We start from the raw sequence: 13,195 nt of genomic DNA, 5'->3' as shown, positions 1-13,195 counted from the left end.
ATGAAGTATAACCTCTTATTAGTTTGTCCCTGTGACAGTCAAATCCCAACGCCCATACCGCCTACCTGTTGAGTGTGTCTGTTGATTGTGGTGCTCTCTTTGGATCTCATCTCTCCGCTGTCGTAGTGATGGGCTTTCTGAGTCTTTTCGGTGAACCGGCACATTTGGCTCCGTTCAAGTAAAAGAGCGGGTTCATTTGACTCATAAACGGATCTTCCTTCAAAATGCTTAAAATCAATCTAGAACAATGAAAAAAATGCTAATATTAAATGTAAATAACAAATGGTAGGCTTCAATTAAGTCAGAACTATTTTCACTTGACTTTTATTTCGTGTATTTTTGCCTAAGGTTATTTGGTAGACTATGTTGTGTGATTTGTCTTTGTATGGGCCTAAAGTTCAATTAAAGAAATCCTGGTGGACCAGATTGGCCCACTCTCCCCACTATTTATTATTTCTGCAGTGAGGATTTACCCCTTTAGATAATGATGTTGTAATTTATCTACAGAAAAACGTTGTTCTGAGCTCAACAAGCAGTTGTAGCAGTTTGCAAATCATAGAGCCAGATGAATGGCTCTTTCGGCGATGCAATTCGGTTCCCGACGTTCGTTCGTGAACGACACATCACCACACTGTAGTTCTCCACCATTTCGTATCGTGAGCTGGAGGAGCGTTCGTGCAACTTCTCATCCAAGTAAATGGCAGCGCGCGTCATTCTTGAGGGACTCTTGCTCCAGAGGAAATCTCAGCAGCGATGTCTCTGCTGTGCGTCAGAGGTGGGATCTTTTCCTTCTTCACTCTGCTTATTATACTGTACATATCGGTCACATTAATGACATTGCACTCAGGAAAGTTGTCTGTAGGCTATTGGGGAGATGCGCATAGCCCGTTGAGTTGTCCCGTTCCAGTCCAAACATGACCTGGGATGTGAGAAGGAGCTATTCTATAACACATGTAGATGACATGTTGTCTTTATATGTAGATTATATTTTGGTTTTATATTTCATATTTGATTGATGATTAGGCCTATGACTTTTGATTCCACTTTGGCTACCTTGCATATTGTCCTTTCTTGCTATATCTTAAACGTTATGCCCTTGTGCAGATCTTCTCTCTAAACAATATTCATGATAGTTTGAATGAGTTGAGTAAACTACACTGTTGTTAGCTTCTCAGTCTGTACTGTACTGTCCCTGGAAGACTCTCCACATAGTTCACCTAGATCCAGTCCACTTTGTTCCACTGGTCAACTAATCATCCAAACCTCTGATTAGTGAATCAGGTGTGCTGGTGGTGGAATACATGATATGAGCTGGTTAGGGGGAGGACAGGTTTGAGAAGGGAAAGACTAAATGGACTTTTCTGACCAACATCCCATTGACAGCCTGTGTGACCAAAACCTAAAACGGACCCTAACCTTAACCCTAACATTAACCCTAACCTTAACCCTAACATTAACCCTAACATTAACCCTAACCTTGACCCTAACATTCACCCTAACCTTAACCCTAAGATTAACCAAACCCTTATGCCTTAAAGGTAGTTTCATCATGGGTGTGATTCAGACTGTAGTTTCTCCCTGTGTGTCCAGTAAACCTCCTCTCATCATGGGTGTGATTCAGACTGTAGTTTCTCCCTGTGTGTCCAGTAAACCTCCTCTCATCATGGGTGTGATTCAGACTGTAGTTTCTCCCTGTGTGTCCAGTAAACCTCCTCTCATCATGGGTGTGATTCAGACTGTAGTTTCTCCCTGTGTGTCCAGTAAACCTCCTCTCATCATGGGTGGGATTCAGCCTGAAGCTGGAGAGGCCAGTAGCAACCAGCCCGACCACTTTATTACTAGTTGGGGATGGATAGTATCTCTAGAGGTACAGTAGGGCATTTCCATGTGAAAGGATTGTCTATTAGGTATTTGTGAAATTGTTAGATATTACTTGTTAGATAATACTGCACTGTCGGAACTAGAAGTGCAAGCATTTCGCTAGACTCGCAATAACATCTACTAACCATGTGTTGTGACCAATAACATCTGTTAACCATGTGTTGTGACCAATAACATCTACTAACCATGTGTTGTGACCAATAAAATTAGATTTTGATTTGAGCACCAATTATAATGTTCATAAGAGCATGTGTAATTGGGTGTCAAATGAAATCTAAGAGTGTATATTTTTGGTAAATGTAATTCTAGATACATTTTTCAACCAGTGAAGGCTTTGATTTCTGGGTAAACAGATGGACAAGGGATCTTAGAAAAGATTAGCAGAAAAAGTCTGAAGAGATCCAATATCAGAACTACATAAAAGCAGAATCATGTTGACATAAAGACCCCTGACTACTATTATCAACACTTACATTTGGGTTTGGAGAAATCGTTTTGGTAATATGGCCTTCCGGCGCCGACAGAGATGGCCGACTCGCTTCGCGTTCCTATGCAGTTTTTTGTTTTTTTACGTGTTATTTCTTACATTAGTACCCCAGGTCATCTTAGGTTTCATTACATACAGTCGAGAAGAACTACTGAATATCAGATCAGCGTCAACTCACCATCAGTACGACCAAGAATATGTTTTTCGCGACGCGGATCCTGTGTTCTGCCTTTCAAACTGGACAATGGAATGGATCCCATACAGCGACCCAAAAAAAAACGACTCCGAAAAAGAGGGAAACGAGGCGGTCTTCTGGTCAGACTCGGAGACGGGCACACCGTGCACCACTCCCTAGCATTCTTCTCGCCAATGTCCAGTCTCTTGACAACAAGGTTGATGAAATCCGAGCAAGGGTAGCATTCCAGAGGGACATCAGAGACTGTAACGTTCTTTGCTTCACGGAAACATGGCTCACTGGAGAGACGCTATCGGAGGTGGTGCAGCCAGCGGGTTTCTCCACGCATCGCGCCGACAGAAACAAACATCTTTCTGGTAAGAAGAGGGGCGGGGGCGTATGCCTTATGGCTAACGAGACATGGTGTGATGAAAGAAACATACAGGAACTCAAATCCTTCTGTTCACCTGATTTAGAATTCCTCACAATCAAATGTCGACCACATTATCTACCAAGAGAATTCTCTTCGATTATAATCACAGCCGTATATACCCCCCCTCCCAAGCAGACACATCGATGGCTCTGAACAAACTTTATTTGACTCTTTGCAAACTGGAATCCATTTATCCGGAGGCTGCATTCATTGTAGCTGGGGATTTTAACAAGGCTAATCTGAAAACATGACTCCCTAAATTTTATCAGCTAATCGATTGCGCAACCAGGGGTGGAAAAACCTTGGATCATTGTTACTCTAACTTCCGCGACGCATATAAGGCCCTGCCCCGCCCTCCTTTCGGAAAAGCTGACCACGACTCCATTTTGTTGATCCCTGCCTACAGACAGAAACTAAAACAAGAGGCTCCCACGCTGAGGTCTGTCCAACGCTGGACCGACCAAGCTGACTCCACACTCCAAGACTGCTTCCATCACGTGGACTGGGATATGTTTCGTATTGCGTCAGTTAACAATATTGACGAATACGCTGATTCGGTGTGCGAGTTCATTAGAACGTGCGTTGAAGATGTCGTTCCCATAGCAACGATTAAAACATTCCCTAACCAGAAACCGTGGATTGATGGCAGCATTCGCGTGAAACTGAAAGCGCGAACCACTACTTTTAATCAGGGCAAGGTGACTGGTAACATGACCGAATACAAACAGTGCAGCTATTCCCTCCGCAAGGCTATCAAACAAGCTAAGCGTCAGTACAGAGACAAAGTAGAATCTCAATTCAACGGCTCAGACACAAGAGGCATGTGGCAGGGTCTACAGTCAATCACGGATTACAAGAAGAAATCCAGCCCAGTCACGGACCAGGATGTCTTGCTCCCAGGCAGACTAAATAACTTTTTTGCCCGCTTTGAGGACAATACAGTGCCACTGACACGGCCTGCAACGAAAACATGCAGACTCTCCTTCACTGCAGCCGAGGTGAGTAAGACATTTAAACGTGTTAACCCTCGCAAGGCTGCAGGCCCAGATGGCATCCCCAGCCGCGCCCTCAGAGCATGCGCAGACCAGCTGGCCGGTGTGTTTACGGACATATTCAATCAATCCCTATACCAGTCTGCTGTTCCCACATGCTTCAAGAGGGCCACCATTGTTCCTGTTCCCAAGAAAGCTAAGGTAACTGAGCTAAACGACTACCGCCCCGTAGCACTCACTTCCGTCATCATGAAGTACTTTGAGAGACTAGTCAAGGACCATATCACCTCCACCCTACTGACACCCTAGACCCACTCCAATTTGCTTACCGCCCAAATAGGTCCACAGACGATGCAATCTCAACCACACTGCACACTGCCCTAACCCATCTGGACAAGAGGAATACCAAATCAAATCAAATCAAATCAAATTTTATTTGTCACATACACATGGTTAGCAGATGTTAATGCGAGTGTAGCGAAATGCTTGTGCTTCTAGTTCCGACAATGCAGTGATAACCAACAAGTAATCTAACTAACAATTCCAAAACTACTGTCTTATACAGAGTGTAAGGGGATAAAGAATATGTACATAAGGATATATGAATGAGTGATGGTACAGAGCAGCATACAGTAGATGGTATCGAGTACAGTATATACATATGAGATGAGTATGTAGACAAAGTAAACAAAGTGGCATAGTTAAAGTGGCTAGTGATACATGTATTACATAAGGATGCAGTCGATGATGTAGAGTACAGGATATACGTATGCATATGAGATGAATAATGTAGGGTAAGTAACATTATATAAGGTAGCATTGTTTAAAGTGGCTAGTGATATATTTACATCATTTCCCATCAATTCCCATTATTAAAGTGGCTGGAGTTGGGTCAGTGTCAATGACAGTGTGTTGGCAACAGCCACTCAATGTTAGTGGTGGCTGTTTAACAGTCTGATGGCCTTGAGATAGAAGCTGTTTTTCAGTCTCTCGGTCCCAGCTTTGATGCACCTGTACTGACCTCGCCTTCTGGATGATAGCGGGGTGAACAGGCAGTGGTTCGGGTGGTTGATGTCCTTGATGATCTTTATGGCCTTCCTGTAACATCGGGTGGTGTAGGTGTCCTGGAGGGCAGGTAGTTTGCCCCCGGTGATGCGTTGTGCAGACCTCACTACCCTCTGGAGAGCCTTACGGATGAGGGCGGAGCAGTTGCCGTACCAGGCGGTGATACAGCCCGCCAGGATGCTCTCGATTGTGCATCTGTAGAAGTTTGTGAGTGCTTTTGGTGACAAGCCGAATTTCTTCAGCCTCCTGAGGTTGAAGAGGCGCTGCTGCGCCTTCTTCACGATGCTGTCAGTGTGAGTGGACCAATTCAGTTTGTCTGTGATGTGTATGCCGAGGAACTTAAAACTTGCTACCTTCTCCACTACTGTTCCATCGATGTGGATAGGGGGGTGTTCCCTCTGCTGTTTCCTGAAGTCCACAATCATGTGTGAGGTTATTTTCCTGACACCACACTCCGAGGGCCCTCACCTCCTCCCTGTAGGCCGTCTCGTCGTTGTTGGTAATCAAGCCTACCACTGTTGTGTCGTCCGCAAACTTGATGATTGAGTTGGAGGCGTGCGTGGCCACGCAGTCGTGGGTGAACAGGGAGTACAGGAGAGGGCTCAGAACGCACCCTTGTGGGGCCCCCGTGTTGAGGATCAGCGGGGAGGAGATGTTGTTGCCTACCCTCACCACCTGGGGTCGGCCCGTCAGGAAGTCCAGTACCCAGTTGCACAGGGCGGGGTCGAGACCCAGGGTCTCGAGCTTGATGACGAGCTTGGAGGGTACTATGGTGTTGAATGCCGAGCTGTAGTCGATGAACAGCATTCTCACATAGGTATTCCTCTTGTCCAGGTGGGTTGGGGCAGTGTGCAGTGTGGTTGAGATTGCATCGTCTGTGGACCTATTTGGGCGGTAAGCAAATTGGAGTGGGTCTAGGGTGTCAGGTAGGGTGGAGGTGATATGGTCCTTGACTAGTCTCTCAAAGCACTTCATGATGACGGAAGTGAGTGCTACGGGCGGTAGTCGTTTAGCTCAGTTACCTTAGCTTTCTTGGGAACAGGAACAATGGTGGCCCTCTTGAAGCATGTGGGAACAGCAGACTGGTATAGGGATTGATTGAATATGTCCGTAAACACACCGGCCAGCTGGTCTGCGCATGCTCTGAGGGCGCGGCTGGGGATGCCGTCTGGGCCTGCAACCTTGCGAGGGTTAACACGTTTAAATGTCTTACTCACCTCGGCTGCAGTGAAGGAGAGACCGCATGTTTTCGTTGCAGGCCGTGTCAGTGGCACTGTATTGTCCTCAAAGCGGGCAAAAAAGTTATTTAGTCTGCCTGGGAGCAAGACATCCTGGTCCGTGACTGGGCTGGATTTCTTCTTGTAATCAGTGATTGACTGTAGACCCTGCCACATGCCTCTTGTGTCTGAGCCGTTGAATTGAGATTCTACTTTGTCTCTGTACTGACGCTTAGCTTGTTTGATAGCCTTGCGGAGGAATAGCTGCACTGTTTGTATTCGGTCATGTTACCAGTCACCTTGCCTGATTAAAAGTAGTGGTTCGCGCTTTCAGTTTCACGCGAATGCTGCCATCAATCCACGGTTTCTGGTTAGGGAATGTTTTAATCGTTGCTATGGGAACGACATCTTCAACGCACGTTCTAATGAACTCGCACACCGAATCAGCGTATTCGTCAATATTGTTAACTGACGCAATACGAAACATATCCCAGTCCACGTGATGGAAGCAGTCTTGGAGTGTGGAGTCAGCTTGGTCGGTCCAGCGTTGGACAGACCTCAGCGTGGGAGCCTCTTGTTTTAGTTTCTGTCTGTAGGCAGGGATCAACAAAATGGAGTCGTGGTCAGCTTTTCCGAAAGGGAGGTGGGGCAGGGCCTTATATGCGTCGCGGAAGTTAGAGTAACAGTGATCCAGGGTTTTACCACCCCTGGTTGCGCAATCGATATGCTGATAAAATTTAGGGAGTCTTGTTTTCAGATTAGCTTTGTTAAAATCCCCAGCTACAATGAATGCAGCCTCCGGATAAATGGTTTCCAGTTTGCAAAGAGTTAAATAAAGTTCGTTCAGAGCCATCGACGTGTCTGCTTGGGGGGGGATATATACGGCTGTGATTATAATCGAAGAGAATTCTCTTGGAAGATAATGCGGTCTACATTTGATTGTGAGGAATTCTAAATCAGGTGAACAGAAGGATTTGAGTTCCTGTATGTTTCCTTCATCACACCATGTCTCGTTAGTCATGAGGCATACGCCCCCGCCACTCTTCTTACCAGAAAGATGTTTGTTTCTGTCGGTGCGATGCGTGGAGAAACCCATTGGCTGCACCGCATCGGATAGCGTCTTCCCAGTAAGCCATGTTTCCGTGAAGCAGAGAACGTTGCAGTCTCTGATGTCCCTCTGGAATGCTACCCTTGCTCGGATTTCATCAACCTTGTTGTCAAGAGACTGGACATTGGCAAGAAGAATGCTGGGGAGTGGTGCGTGATGTGCCCTTGTCCTGAGTCTGACCAGAAGACCGCTACGTTTCCCTCTTTTTCGGAGTCGTTTCCTTGGGTCGCTGCATGCGATCCATTCCGTTGTCCTGTTTGTAAGGCAGAACACAGGATCCGCGTCGCGGAAAACATATTCTTGGTCGTACTGATGGTGAGTTGACGCTGATCTTATATTCAGTAGTTCTTCTCGACTGTATGTAATGAAACCTAAGATGACCTGGGGTACTAATGTAAGAAATAACACGTAAAAAAACAAAAAACTGCATAGTTTCCTAGGAACGCGAAGCAAGGCGGTCATCTCTGTCGGCGCCGGAAGTATAGACTACTATACCTATGTGAGAATGCTGTTCATCGACTACAGCTCGGCATTCAGCACCATAGTAACCTCCAAGCTCGTCATCAAGCTCGAGACCCTGGGTCTCGACCCCGCCCTGTGCAACTGGGTACTGGACTTCCTGACGGGACACCCCCAGGTGGTGAGGGTAGGCAACAACATCTCCACCCTGCTGATCCTCAACACTGGGGCCCCACAAGGGTGCATTCTGAGCCCTCTCCTGTACTCCCTGTTCACCCACGACTGCGTGGCCACGCACGCCTCCAACTCAATCATCAAGTTTGCGGACGACACAACAGTGGTAGGCTTGATTACCAACAACGACGAGACGGCCTACAGGGAGGAGGTGAGGGCCCTCGGAGTGTGGTGTCAGGAAAATAACCTCACACTCAACGTCAACCAAACTAAGGAGATGATTGTGGACTTCAGGAAACAGCAGAGGGAACACCCCCCTATCCACATCGATGGAACAGTAGTGGAGAGGGTAGCAAGTTTTAAGTTCCTCGGCATACACATCACAGACAAACTGAATTGGTCCACTCACACAGACAGCATCGTGAAGAAGGCGCAGCAGCGCCTCTTCAACCTCAGGAGGCTGAAGAAATTCGGCTTGTCACCAAAAGCACTCACAAACTTCTACAGATGCACAATCGAGAGCATCCTGGTGGGCTGTATCACCGCCTGGTACGGCAACTGCTCCACCCACAACCGTAAGGCTCTCCAGAGGGTAGTGAGGTCTGCACAACGCATCACCGGGGGCAAACTACCTGCCCTCCAGGACACCTACACCACCCGATGTTACAGGAAGGCCATAAAGCTCATCAAGGACATCAACCACCGAGCCACTGCCTGTTCACCCGCTATCATCCAGAAGGCGAGGTCAGTACAGGTGCATCAAAGCTGGGACCGAGAGACTGAAAAACAGCTTCTATCTCAAGGCCATCAGACTGTTAAACAGCCACCACTAACATTGAGTGGCTGCTGCCAACACACTGACACTGACTCAACTCCAGCCACTTTAATAATGGGAATTGATGGGAAATGATGTAAATATATCACTAGCCACTTTAAACAATGCTACCTAATATAATGTTACATACCCTACATTATTCATCTCATATGCATACGTATATACTGTACTCTATATCATCGACTGCATCCTTATGTAATACATGTATCACTAGCCACTTTAACTATGCCACTTTGTTTACATACTCATCTCATATGTATATACTGTACTCGATACCATCTACTGTATCTTGCCTATGCTGCTCTGTACCATCACTCATTCATATATCTTTATGTACATATTCTTTATCCCCTTACACTGTGTATAAGACAGTAGTTTTGGAATTGTTAGTTAGATTACTTGTTGGTTATTACTGCATTGTCGGAACTAGAAGCACAAGCATTTCGCTACACTCGCATTAACATCTGTTAACCATGTGTATGTGACAAATAAAATTAGATTTGATTTGATTTGTAATTCCGTTACCAAAAACCCTCAGAACTTTAAGGTATTTTCACATTTGTCTTTGTGAGGAGGGGGGATAATGAAAGTTCACAGAAGTAACAAGTAAGGTAACAATTAGTTCTAGTGATTTTTCTGATGTATATTTTGTTTGTGAATTATTAAGTGATTAAAACTCATAATTCCGTTACCAAATTATACTATACTAGCGTATACGTCCAACTTAAATGGTTTGTCAAAGTTGGGGGGGGCAAGCACTGGGGCACTAACAAGTAGTGCTTTGGACTCAAAATGTAACGTCAGATTTCCTCCTCTTCGTCAGAGGTGTTAGAAGGATCAGTCCAAAACGCAGTGTGGTAAGTGTCCATGTTTTAATAGAATAAACTGAACATGACACAATATAAAATAACAAAGTGAATATTAACGAAACAGTCCCGTGTGGCACAAAGACTGACACAGGAATCAAACACCCACAAAACAACAGTGAAACCCAGGCTACCTAAATATGGTTCTCAATCAGGGACAACGATAAACAGCTGCCTCTGATTGAGAACCATATCAGGCCAAACATAGAAATAGAAAAACATAGAAAAACACACAGACTGCCCACCCCAACTCACGCCCTGACCATACTAAATAAAGGTCAGAACGTGACAGTACCCCCCCCAAAGGTGCAGACTCCGGCCGCAAAACCTGAACCTATAGGGGAGGGTCTGGGTGGGCGTCTGTCTGCGGTGGCGGTTCTGGCGCGTGACGTGGACCCCACTTCACCAAAGTTCTGGTGCGCCTCTTCGCCCGCCTCTGTGGCCTCTTTAAAGCGGCGACCCTCGCCACCGACCTAGGACTGGCAGCCCCACTGGACTGAGGGGCAGCTCCGGACTGAGGGGCAGCTCCGGACTGAGGGGCAGCTCCGGACTGAGGAGCAGCTCCAGACTGAGGGGCAGCTCAGGACTTGCTGACGGCTCTGGCAGAGAAAAACACACATAGAAAAACACAGACTGCCCACCACAACTCACGCCCTGACCATAAATAAATAAAGACAAAAGAAAGGAAACAAAGGTCAGAACGTGACACAAAAGCATAGTTACATTCCTTGGACCACTTAAATGGTACTTTGGGCTAAAGCAGCGATGTCAGGGGAGCTACTACCATCTAAAAATTCTTACAGAACGTACGATAGTACCCTCCCATCCCCAGGAATCTGCACAACTGGGGACAAGTCGTGAGAGCAGGAAAAGCAACAATTGCTTCCACTTTGCCAGTTATTTGGCACACTTGACCTCGTCCCACCTGCGTCCCCAAGTAAGCCACAGTAGCCTTCGTCCCACCTGCGTCCCCAAGTAAGCCACAGTAGCCTTCCCAAATTCACACTTGACCTCGTCCGACCTGCGTCCCCAAGTAAGCCACAGTAGCCTTCCCAAACTCACACATGACCTCGTCCAACCTGCGTCCCCAAGTAAGCCACAGTAGCCTTCCCAAACTCACACTTGGCCAAATTGAGGGTTAAAGAAGCATTCTACAACCACTGAAACACACTTTTCAAGGTGGCGAGATGATAAGACCAAGTTGACGAATTAATCATCACATTGTCAAGGTAGGCAGTACAATTTGGCACATCCACGAACACAATGTTAACTAGGCGCTGAAAAGTAGCAGGTGCATTACACATTCCAAAGATGTCAGAAGCTCGAGAGTTCAGAGGCACCTGCCATTAACCTTTTAGCAAATCTAACTTACTAACGTAAGCAGCAGAGCCAATTCTATCAATGCAGTCATCTAAGTGAGGTTTGAGGATCTGGATTTCATTTAGCTGTTATCTCTTGTCCTAACAGTTGACACAAGTTATGTAACTTTCAAGTCCTTGACACCTGTTGACATATGTTACACACCTCGGACTGGGATGTGGTCAGCAGATAATAAACCTGAATTAACAGGGTAAAATGATGAGACGGAGAAACGTTACTAGTGTTCAGTAGTAGGAATTCTTCAAGATGTATTAAAATACTGTTCTCTTTTGTTAATCTGTTTGGTTATCAAAACCAAGTATCCATTACAACTCTATTGTTGTATTACATCTCCACATTTCATATTCCAGTATCAAAAAAAATAAAAGGTCTGAGTTTAAAATACTATCACCACACATCTACACATTCACATTATATATAACTCACTGTACTATCAGTGTCAATTTGGAAAAAGCTAGAAATGACAGGAGGCCTGTGCTAAACGGTGCTACAACCATTATATTATAAACTACTAACATGTAAGCTATCAGACTGAGATAAACTAGCCTAGAGCTAGCTAGCGCTTAGCCAAGCTAAATATGGTTAGCATCAGGCTAGCGAACAGTTAAATGCTATTTTTGTAGAAATAGCAACACACACATTTTATCGTGACATCACATATATTACCTGAACTAATCTGAGTCTTTGTTGATAGAAAATAAAACAAATAGGATCTAAACGTTATTGAAAAACAGTACAGAAAGTTCAGACTCCATCTTGTTCCCTTCTCTTACATGTAAACCATTAGCAACCTAGCCAGCCTCCATTACTTACAATGGGGAAAATACCAACCAGTTTATCACTCTGTTAAAACTCCCTTCAATTGCCTTCAAACGTGACCAAACTCATGGACTATGTCGTTAACCATGTTACCTCAATGTGCTGAGAGTCATATTGCACTTTTGCACATTACGTAACTTGATTAACAGGGTAAAACGATGAGACGGAGAAACGTTATTAGTTTTCAGTAGTAGGCATTCTCCAAGATTGAAGAAGAAACCTCTAAGACCTCACGATCTCACTAACGCTCCCCATTGACGTCACAGCTCCCCCTAGCAGCAGTATTCATATACATTACTTTAAATGCAAATACCTGGGAGGCCTAGAAAATGATACAAGGGATGGCTCCATCAGATAACAAATGAAATAAAATATAAAGAATATGACCATACGTATTTCTATGTGGCACATATACACATGGCATATGCTTGGGTGCCACCTTGACATCTCTGATCTGCTTGCCTCAGTGGTGGAAAAAGTACTCAATAGTCATACTTGAGTAAAAGTAAAGATACCTTAATAGAAAATGACTCAATAGTCATACTTGAGTAAAAGTAAAGATACCTGAATAGAAAATGACTCAATAGTCATACTTGAGTAAAAGTAAAGATACCTTAATAGAAAATGACAAGTAAAAGTGAAAGTCACCCAGTGAAATACTACTTGAGTAAAAGTCTAAAAGTACTTGGTTTTAAATATACTGAAGTATCAAAAGTAAATGGAATATCTCAAATGTACTTTAGTATCAAAAGTAAAAGTACAAGTGTAAACCATTTCAAATTCCTTATATTAACACACCAGAAGGCACAATTTTATTCTTTTTTAATGTTTTTGCTGATAGCCAGGGGCACACTCCAACACTCAGATATCATTTACAAAGAAGCATTTGTGTTTAGTGAGTCCACCAGATCAGAGGCAGTGCTAAAAGTGTTTCATATGATTTCAGATCATCTTAACTCCCCTCCACCAATGAACCATTTATTTATTACAGAAAACCACTGAACCACCACTGCAATATAGACCTACACTAAGAACAAGGTGCTTTCTACAACCTAAAAGGATTATTCCTCTGTCCCCATAGGAGAACAGCTGCAGTGTTGTTTGTTAGATAACAGGAGCCAGGTGTGAGATAACTGTATTGAGTGTGTGAGCGTATAGATATTCTACACAACTACAACGACTGACCGCTGAAGCGCCAAGGAGGCTGGGACCAGCTCGTGCGCCAACAATCAACGATAGGCTGGGTGAGTTTAAACCACGCCCAGTCTCTACTCTGACAGGCCGGCTCGGAAGCAGGAACTACT

This window comes from Oncorhynchus nerka, linkage group LG18, assembly GCF_034236695.1.
Source record: "Oncorhynchus nerka isolate Pitt River linkage group LG18, Oner_Uvic_2.0, whole genome shotgun sequence".
Classification (NCBI taxonomy): domain Eukaryota; kingdom Metazoa; phylum Chordata; class Actinopteri; order Salmoniformes; family Salmonidae; genus Oncorhynchus; species Oncorhynchus nerka.
This window is presented reverse-complemented; position numbering follows the sequence as displayed.